Source organism: Camellia sinensis, chromosome 6 (assembly GCF_055761805.1).
Source record: "Camellia sinensis isolate YWXY chromosome 6, ASM5576180v1, whole genome shotgun sequence".
NCBI classification, from domain to species: Eukaryota; Viridiplantae; Streptophyta; class Magnoliopsida; order Ericales; family Theaceae; genus Camellia; species Camellia sinensis.
This window is the reverse complement of record NC_138966.1, coordinates 85,033,993-85,043,895: the sequence shown is the minus strand read 5'-3', so window position 1 is coordinate 85,043,895 and position 9,903 is coordinate 85,033,993. Positions and strand designations below refer to the sequence as shown.

The 9,903-nt window shown below is 31.9% G+C and overlaps 1 pseudogene across 1 annotated transcript; it reads left to right on the top strand.

The window, feature by feature from the left end:
• The first annotated feature begins 297 nt into the window (after positions 1-297).
• Positions 298-7,330, top strand: LOC145792748 (wall-associated receptor kinase-like 1; annotated as a pseudogene). Its single transcript, XR_014332547.1, has 5 exons — positions 298-498; positions 1,838-2,805; positions 3,739-3,786; positions 5,484-5,732; positions 6,210-7,330. The product of XR_014332547.1 is annotated as a wall-associated receptor kinase-like 1 (transcript).
• The last annotated feature ends 2,573 nt before the right edge of the window (positions 7,331-9,903 follow it).

Genomic DNA, 9,903 nt, shown 5'->3' with positions numbered 1-9,903 from the left:
GATTTTTTAAAATTTTTTTATGAGTTTTAATAGAATTTTGAGTTGTGTATTTGATTATGAATTGTAAATTTTTATATCAAATATTAAATGTCACATCAAAAATTTCCCACTCAATTCAAAACTTTTTTTAAAACTCATTCACTAAATAAATTTTTCATATTCAAATCATAATTTTAAAACTTACAGATTCAAAATATAATTCAATTCTCAAACCATATTTAAAAAACTCTATCACACGCAACCTATAATTCTTCTGCTATTCAGACTTTGACATTTCCAATTAGGATAAAAATAAAAATAAACTCTCATCCTTCCGCTTGCCCTAATTTCAGTCTCTCTCTCTCTCTCTCTCTCTCTCTCTCTGCGGCAACAGCACCGGGGTCCAGGTCTGTTCTCGTCTCCTCTTCTTTCGCCTCGCTCTCGCTCACGCAGACCCTCACAGATTCTCTATAGCAGCGGCGGCGACAACTTCCCACCGGTTCTCCCTCCGGCATCCAGGTATAGTACTCTTCTGCTCTTCTCGCCTTTCCTCTCCTCTTTTTCTCTGCTTTCTCGTTCATTCATCTTTGGGCTATTGACATTAACATGTTGTTTAGTTGATTGAATAATTTTGATTAAGAATAAAATAGTATAAAAATTGAAATAGGTTTGATGTAAACTATTTTTCTAGTTAAATCCAATGAAGAGGGTTTGAATGTAGCCAGATTTTGAGGTTTATACATAAGCACAGAGAGAGAGAGAGACGTGGGGGTGTTGCGAAGAGGGCAAAAAACCAACTTGGTGTTCTTTAAGAGCCTCATTAATTTTGTTTCAAAATTTTAAAATTAATTTTGCAAAATGTCAAGAGAGGATTGCAATTTGGTGTTCTTGTTCTGTTTTTGTGTGTGTGTGTGTGTGTATTTTGGTGTCCTTTCTCTGTTTTTCATTTTTGTGATTGATTGGTCCATGTAAGTTTTCATTTCTGAATCTTGTTTTCATTTTTTAGAAAACACTTTTCAGAAAATTCTACTTTATTATTTTCCGTATTTTTTTATTTTTACTGAATTTTTTTAATATTTTAAGCAAGTTTTTATTTTTTAGATACACCTAACATAAATACACCTAAAAAGTAAAAAAATTGTAAAAAAAATCTTTTAAAAATTCACTTAATACCAAAAATACAAAATAATACAAGAATTCAGTATATTTTTTGTATTTTTATGTATTTATTAATTTTTTAAAATAATTTTTCACAAATTTTTTACTTTTTAGATACATCTAACTAAGATGTATCTAAAAAAGTAAAAAAAAAATGTTTAAAATTTAAAAAATATTCACTAAAAACAAAAGAATATGAAAACCAAAAATTTAAAAAACTTAATCCAGAAAACTCAAAACAAACACACTGATTTATTTGTATATTTATGATCATCTGATTGTATAGGTGCATATGTAATAGCTTATATATATATATATAATTTGGAAAGGATGTAATGTATAACTTAAGATTTCATTTTGACTTCAATATTAATTTGAATCAAACTGTCATTCATCTGCATGTAAATTGAATCAGACTGCACGTTGGATTTGTAGAGAGATAGAGAGAGCCAATTTGGAGAGGAATTTTGATTTCATACGAAGAGAATGGAATAGATATCAGTAAAAGAGAATGAGAGAAAGAAAGTGAGGTCACTTGATTTGTAAAGAGAACGAAAATCGGGGAGAGAGAGAGAGAGGATAGGTTTTCTGCTCTTCACTTCTATAATCTACAGAGAGAATGGAAGATAGAGAGATGAGTTATGTAGATAGATGATCTAGATATGAATATCAACAACCCTTTTGGTGTTCTAATTTGCAGACATTGGAGGGGCTTCTTAAATTACCAGAGAACAAAGAATGTGCTGAGTTCTCATAAAAACATGGCTTTGCGGAAAAACTCCTCCCTCCCCCTCTGCCTCCTCCTGGAGCTGCAGTTGTTATGGCTGACAAAAACATCTGCGCTTTCTTATGCGAAGCCTGGTTGTCCAGAGCAATGTGGAAATGTTACAATTCCATACCCTTTTGGAATAGGTCCCAATTGTTACTTAGATGAATGGTTCTCCATAGAGTGCAAGAACTCAATCAGCAGCTACTTAATAAAGCTCGATCTTGAGGTGCTGGAAATTTCATTGCATGGAAGCTACCTTCGAGTCAACAATCCAGTAACATCTCCCAACTGCCCCATCAACAACAGCAGCAGCAACAACCACAAACCCAACAACGCAAGCTCAACTTTAAGTATTGACTTGACATCTAGCCCTTTTCGTTTCTCAGAAATAAACAACATATTTATGGCCACAGGTATAAATTGCAACCAGGGGGCCTATTTATATGATCTGTTCAACAATGGGATTACCCACTGCTCGCCTACTTGCAATTCTGCTAATAATAGTACTTGCACGGTGGAAATCTTAGTTTTGGGAGGGTACCAGGTGGATATGCCAACGTCTGTGACATATTTGCAAGGCTACAAAGTGTCTTTAGTTCCAGGAAACCAAACATCATGTATGTATGCGTTCGTGGTAGATAAGAATAAGAATTCCACCGACTACTCCTCTGCTGTGCAAACTCATGTCCCTGCTGTTCTCAATTGGGTTGTACACAATATGACACAGCTTGGATTGGATTCCAGCAACAGCTATAAAAATAGCTACTCCTGTCTTCAGGGGTCACAGGGGTCGTTCGCTCATTATTCCTCGCTCGGTGGGTGTGATATTGTTCAAAGCCTCCAGTGCGTTTGCAATTCTCCCTTCGCTGGAAATCCTTATTTTTCCAATGGATGTGTAGGTAGGTACGTCTTATGCTCTCTCAACAACCCATCCAAGTAACCAACCAACCAACCAACCAACCAACCAACTAATTGGGATATTTCTATTCCTTTATTTATTTATTTAGGAGGTAATTAATCAAATCAAATCAAATCAAATGGTTAATTTTTTTTTGGACAAAGGGTATGTTTGAAGTCATTCAAAAGTGATAGTGGTGGTGGTGCTGGCGCTGGTGCTGGTTGTTGGGGAAGGGACGGATGAGTGATCAAAATTTGTTTTAAATATGACCCATATCATATTTAAAATTAATTTCAACTACACAATATAATTTTTTGTGCATGTTGAGTATATTTGATTAGAAGGATTATAGTATAAGATTAGAATAATGTTTTATGTACTAATTAGTGTACCAACTAATATATTAATAGATTATGTGGTATAATTTTAGATGTTTCGGTATTTGTAATTTATGTAATGGGTGAGGTTAGTAATAATGTTATAACACTAATTGATACATTAGTTAGTACACTAATTGGTGCATGTAACACCACCGATAGGATTAAGATGGTTAATCTATAAACTCACAACCTTGTGTTTGATTGTAAATTTTATTAATTGGATTACATGTATGGTGGATGAACAATCAAAATGAAATTTGTGAATTTTTAATATTGAGAGGGATTGAGGATCATAATTTCTAGTATGAAAGAAAGAAAAAAAAAAAAAAACAAAACAAAACAAAACAAAACAAAAAACAAAATGAGCATATAATAAATGGTTATCTCACTAAATAACTAATCTTGTACTAATGCATGAGATCATTAATCCGTTTACTATTAATCCAGTTAGGCAAATAAGGCTATTATTGGAGTGATTATTGTCTAGTAATTTGTAAAGTTTGTTTTTTTGGTTGATAACTGCTTTAAATTTCCGATATTCCAATTGTATGCAGATGCGTTCGTTAATGAACCTGATAAGTCAAATGCGGGTATTATCATTGGTAAGTTCATTTTTCTTCCAAGTGTTTAAAAACATAGAAATGGAGGGATTGTTTGGTGTAATTTATGAAGCTGTTTATAAATTATTTTATTTTATTTTTAAAATTTATGATGGTGTATGTGGTATAGTTTCTATATATAATCTACGACGTAAAAATAATTTAAGTAAATTTAAAGGAAAAAAATTGATTACAAAGAAACAAGAACATAAATATTTAGAGACGGATTCCCTTCAGTCCATAATATGGATTGTAGGATGTTGTTTAGGTTCACGAGGCTTGTCACGAGTTTCGGTTCAATAATCTGAGCCATTTAGTGTATCATGCACTTTGTGTATTTTATCCCAAAAAAAAAATAAAAAAAAATTAAGTGAATCTGATAATCATTTCTTATTCAATTTATCACAGTTGTTACCAAAAAAATAGACTACAATTGTGTTTTTGAAAATAGACCATTTATTTTTATATTTTTGTGTAACAAATGCAATAAACTGAATAGGTTATAATTCTTGGATTGATCTAATTTTTTATGTGGATGATATGCATGAATTACCCAACAAAATAAATATTTCGGATCATTAGAACGAGACCCGTGGAGACCCCCATGGGCCCGAACAACACTTCCAATAAAAACTCCAGATCAAATAGTTATTTTTGATTAGTCTACACTCTTTTACTCATTTCTTTCTCTACGTTTTGAATTTTGATGCGAGGCTATAACCATTAAAATGTTTAGTTCGGGGGCTTCAGTTAGACACAAAATTGATCTAATTCTGACTCAAGGAGACACACCTGTTTGGCTTTTTGATTATCAATTTACAACTTTCAAAAAATTTGACCAAATAAGCCCATTATCCTCTAGTCCTATTATAGTATTTCTTATGGATAACTCAGTATCGGACCTGATGGACCAACTAATTTGGGCATCAATCCCACAGTTCACTAACGGAGAGCTCAATTAAAATAAGAGCAAAGCCCTGTATGGATCTGCTCAATAATTCTATCACAGTATTACTTTGCCTTTTCCTTTCTGCTTTTAAGTCATTACTGATTTAAAAGCTTCATTAAAATTTATGTTAAAAAAAAGGTACTCTTATCAATATTTATCATTAATTTTTAATAATTTTTTAAAATTAGAAATATTGATTGGAGTACTGATTTAAAAACTTGATTAAAATTTATGTTAAAAAAATTACTTTTATTAATATTTATTATTCATTTTAAATAACTTCTTTAATTTAAAATTATTAAATCACAAACAAATAATTAATTCTAATAAATTAATGTTATTGTTTCAACAAAATAAATATTGTGCACAATAGCTTTTGACAACCATAATCTTGATAGAGTTTAAAATCAGCTCTCTTTTTTTTTCTTTCTTTCAAATTTTGTGTCCAAATAATTCAGCTTAAGTTATGTTTACGAAAAAAATGTCCCGTTTTATTGTTATTTTTTTTATGTAAGGATATATTTTTAGTAAATTTGTTAGTACTCAGAAAAATAAAGTGTATGGAGTTGATGCATTTTGAGTATGTCCACACAACATCAACTTTAGTATATATACCATCCATTTCATTTCATGAATTACACGACTTTATAAAATTAAAAAATAAATAAATTTTTGCTAGACCTAATATTCAAATAATAATTTTTTAATTTTAGTTCTAGATATACTGATTCTGGAGTTGAGTTCTCTACAGGTGTTTGTGCTGGATCAGCAGGATTATTGTTTTTACTTATTGCTTCTTGGTGGCTATACAAAGTAATGAAGAAAAGAAATGACAAGGAACGCAAGAAAAATTTCTTCAAGCGAAATGGTGGTTTCTTGCTACAACACAAGTTATCTTCAAGTGATGGCAGTGAAAAAATCAAATTGTTTAATTCGAAGGAGTTGGAAAAAGCCACCGATCATTACCATGAAGATCGTATTCTTGGCCAAGGAGGGCAAGGTATAATTTTGTTATCCTTTCATTATCTATAGCTTACAACTAATTTCTTATCTTGCATTGGTTTCTTACCAAACATCTTGAGACCTTTTATACATGTATCCTTCTTTGGGTTGGATAAGGGTCAAGAATATGGGGGCACTATGAATTTTTTACACCAAAAGTCAGCACAACACTCGTATAATATATTTACATATACATACAGACACTTGTATTGGACTTGTATATAGCGTGGTGAGCGCGAATGAGCCAATATTTGTCATAATATTTTTATTGAAAAATCAAATACAATCTTTCCTAATTAATTTAACCATAATTAAGTAGTTATGCTATTTCATAAATCCAGGATTTGATTTGCAGCAAAATTTATGATCTTTGTTTTCTCTAATTTCAATAAGATTTGTTTATTTTTCTAAATTTTGTAATCAACCACTTACTTTCAAATATATATATATATATATATATATTTTTTCCCAACAGGTACTGTTTACAAAGGCATGTTGTCAGATGGAAGAATCATAGCTGTTAAAAAGTCTAAGGTTGTCGACGAGGGACAGGTCGAGCAATTCATTAATGAAGTCGTCATTCTTTCACAAATTGTCCATAGGAATATAGTCAAGCTCTTAGGCTGTTGTTTGGAGACAGAAGTTCCTATGCTAATATATGAGTTCATTCAAAATGGAACACTCTCTCAACATATTCGTGATCCAAACAAAGAGTTCCCACTTTCATGGGAGATGCGCTTTCGGATTGCCATAGAAGTTGCCGATGCTCTTTCCTACTTGCATTGTGCAGCTTCCATACCCATCTATCATCGAGACATGAAGTCAACCAACATCCTCCTAGATGATAAATACAAAGCAAAAGTTTCTGACTTTGGAATTTCAACATCAATTGATGTTGATAATACTCATTTGACCACACGAGTACAGGGGACATTTGGGTACTTAGATCCAGAGTACTTTCGATCCAGCCAATTTACTGATAAAAGTGATGTTTATAGTTTCGGAGTTGTTATTGTTGAGCTTTTAACTGGGCAAAAACCAATCTCTTCCACTAGATCCCAAGAAAGTAGGAGTTTAGTCACACATTTTATGGAATCAATGGAGGAAAATTGTCTACTTGAGATTCTTGATCCACGGATTCTCAAGGACGCTCGGAGAGAAGAGATGATTGCTGTTGCTCACCTCGCAAAAAGATGCCTAAACTTGAATGGGAAGAAGAGGCCTATAATGAAAGATGTAGCAATTGAGTTGAAAGGAATTAGAATGTCACAAGGAAGTTCAACCATTCACCAACACTACACTATGAAGAAGTTGAATACAATACAACTGACTTGACTAAGGCTTTGGATGATGCTTCAACCTCAACAGGGACATTTTTAGATAGTGGGAGTGGCACAGTTTTATCATTTGATGTCCAGCCACTATTGCATACCATCTAGTGAAGTATAAACTATACATACAAAGCTTGCCCATGCTAGGTATTTATCGTAAAGCTTTGTTATTCAAATGTTAATTATGTACTAGTATGTAATGTTACAAACATATGTACTAATTACTTATGCTTTGGATTGGCAATAATAGTAGTTTTCTATACCATATCTTCTGTTGATAAAATCATTCACCAAGAACAAACTAGATTCATTTGTTTGATCGAATACCCAAAAAAACTGCTCTAATCTTGATCAAATCCATAACATTAATCCAACTATATTGAGCTCTATTGAAGATGATATCATTCATGTGTAGTCCATAAAGTCTCACATAGTTGCAAAGAAAAGTTATGTCCATATTTGTTTCTCCAAATTGGAGTAACCCCACCTAAACCACCACTCTCAAAATCTCAATCCAACCTTTTTGAGAGAAGTTACATAAAAGGAGAGGATGCTTGGTTGATTCCTCATGTGCGACATAAATCACAGAAAGACTTGACAGAAAAAAATAAATAAACAACATCTTTGCCTCTCTTCCAAATTAAGTTGTCCTTAAAATTGAGTCTCAATTGGACTACTTCCAATAAGTTGAGTAATATTCCACATGATTCTCTTTTTTCTCATTCAAATAAAGACCTAAATTTGAAATCCCAAACTATGTTGTTGTTCTCATCAACAAAACAGACCTCAGCCATACTTTACAATCTTTTTGTAAAGAAAGTTTAAAAAGTCCAGAAAATGTGCGTTTGAAGAAACAATTATGAGACCATTTATCCTTCCAAAACCTTATCTGCAATCTGTTTTGCAATTTTAAGTTGAAGTTTTCGTTTTAACATTGTCCCAACTCTATCAATCATATGACTCTGGCCAACCTCCACAATTGCTTTCCATATACCAGAAGCAACACCTTACCTCATTAGCAGTGGATCGATCATTCATTCCCATTACCATTATATTTGTGAACAATAAGCTTCCTCTATAAAGAGTCCTTTTTTCTCTCTCGAATCTCCACCACCATTTTGACATAAGGGATGAAGTCTTTAGTCTTATAGGAATAACACCCAACTCGCCGAACTCCTTTCTCGTGTTCACTTTTTCCCAATTCACCAAATTAATCTCATCAGAACCAGCCCAAAAAAATCATCTCTGAAAAATTTAAAAATTCACGGGATACTGATTTGTGATTATGTTTCAATTTTTAAACAAAATAATAATCCTAATCAAACAATCAAAGATGTCATGACCCAATCCTAGGGGCTTAGGTTTGGAGTCGCAACTTCCTAACTTATTCTATTCGTATCAAATTAAACTACGCAAGCGGAAATAAAAATAATTAAACAGGAAATTACTCAATTTTACTATTTTAATAAGAGAAAATACATTTATAGGGCTTTTATTATTTTGTTATTTAGTAACCGGCCCCAAGCAGAAACAAAAGGGAGCAAATATATATATATATATATATATAAAAGAAAAGAAAGAAAAAATAGTGGTTCAACATTAATTCTTGCGCAGGTTTTCCCTACATCTCGTCACTTGAAATGGTAACAGCTATAAGCACACAATAGAGTGAGAAATATTATGCCAAGAGTATAGGGAATACAAAATAACCATGGATAGTTAGTTAAGCCAAAACATTTACATAACTCAATTTGGTAAATAAATCATTAAGTACCAGAAACTGAAATACAGAAATTATGTAAATAAATAACCATAACCACGGCACAAAACAGAACAAAACAGAGGTCACAGAAGTGACAGTCAGAACATAGGTCAATGGATCCATGACAAACAGAGGACCACAAAGTGGCTAAATAGAGGCCAATGGTTATTTAAGTCCCCCAAGGCGTAAAACTCCCGTGGTGGTACTTACAAAACATAATTTTTTATAAGATTATAGTCAAATATTCTTTAAAATTTTAGCAACCATATTCATGGGTTTCATTTTAACAAATAGAGTTCAGAAATTAATCAACGTAATTGACATATTTATAAAACATAACTTGTATTAATATAACTAATAAAATACAACTTGTATAAAATAAATTTTGGCAAGTCAAAACATACGTAAAATATATTGTGGTAACTCAAAGTATAATATAACTCACCTTAAAACTAATACCTCACTATTTTTTTCTACTATCAAAACCCTTCTTGCCTTCCAATATTTTCGTCCCTTTCCTTTGTTGGTTTTCCTTCATTCGTTCACAAACACTCTTCCTCCTTTTATACTACTTGCTGAGCATAGGTTGGGTGACACGTAACTTCTCTATGGAGTGCCATCATTGTGCTAATAGATTTGAATTTTAATTATAGATTTGAATCAGAGATTTGAATCTTTAGGATAAGTATAGATGCCTCTCAAATAAATATACTTGGGCCAGCACTATTAAGGGCATTGTTTGGGCCAACATTATTAAGAAATTGCTGGGCCAACACTAGATCACTAATTTTCTTTCTTTATTTATTTATTTGTTTTGGTGCTTAATTTTTTAGTGTTCGTAATGTAAATTAAATTATACTTTATCACCTATTATCATAAAATTAATTATTTTATTTTACTTTACAGATTATTATTATTATTCTTATTAATAATCGTTGTATTAATTAAATATTTAGGATGTCACAAAAGACAAATCAACACAAAGATTTAACGTGAAAAAATGACAATTGGAGCGCCTCCAATTGTGATAAGAAAAAAAAAAAAAAAAAAACCACGGGTCAAAGCTATAAAACAAT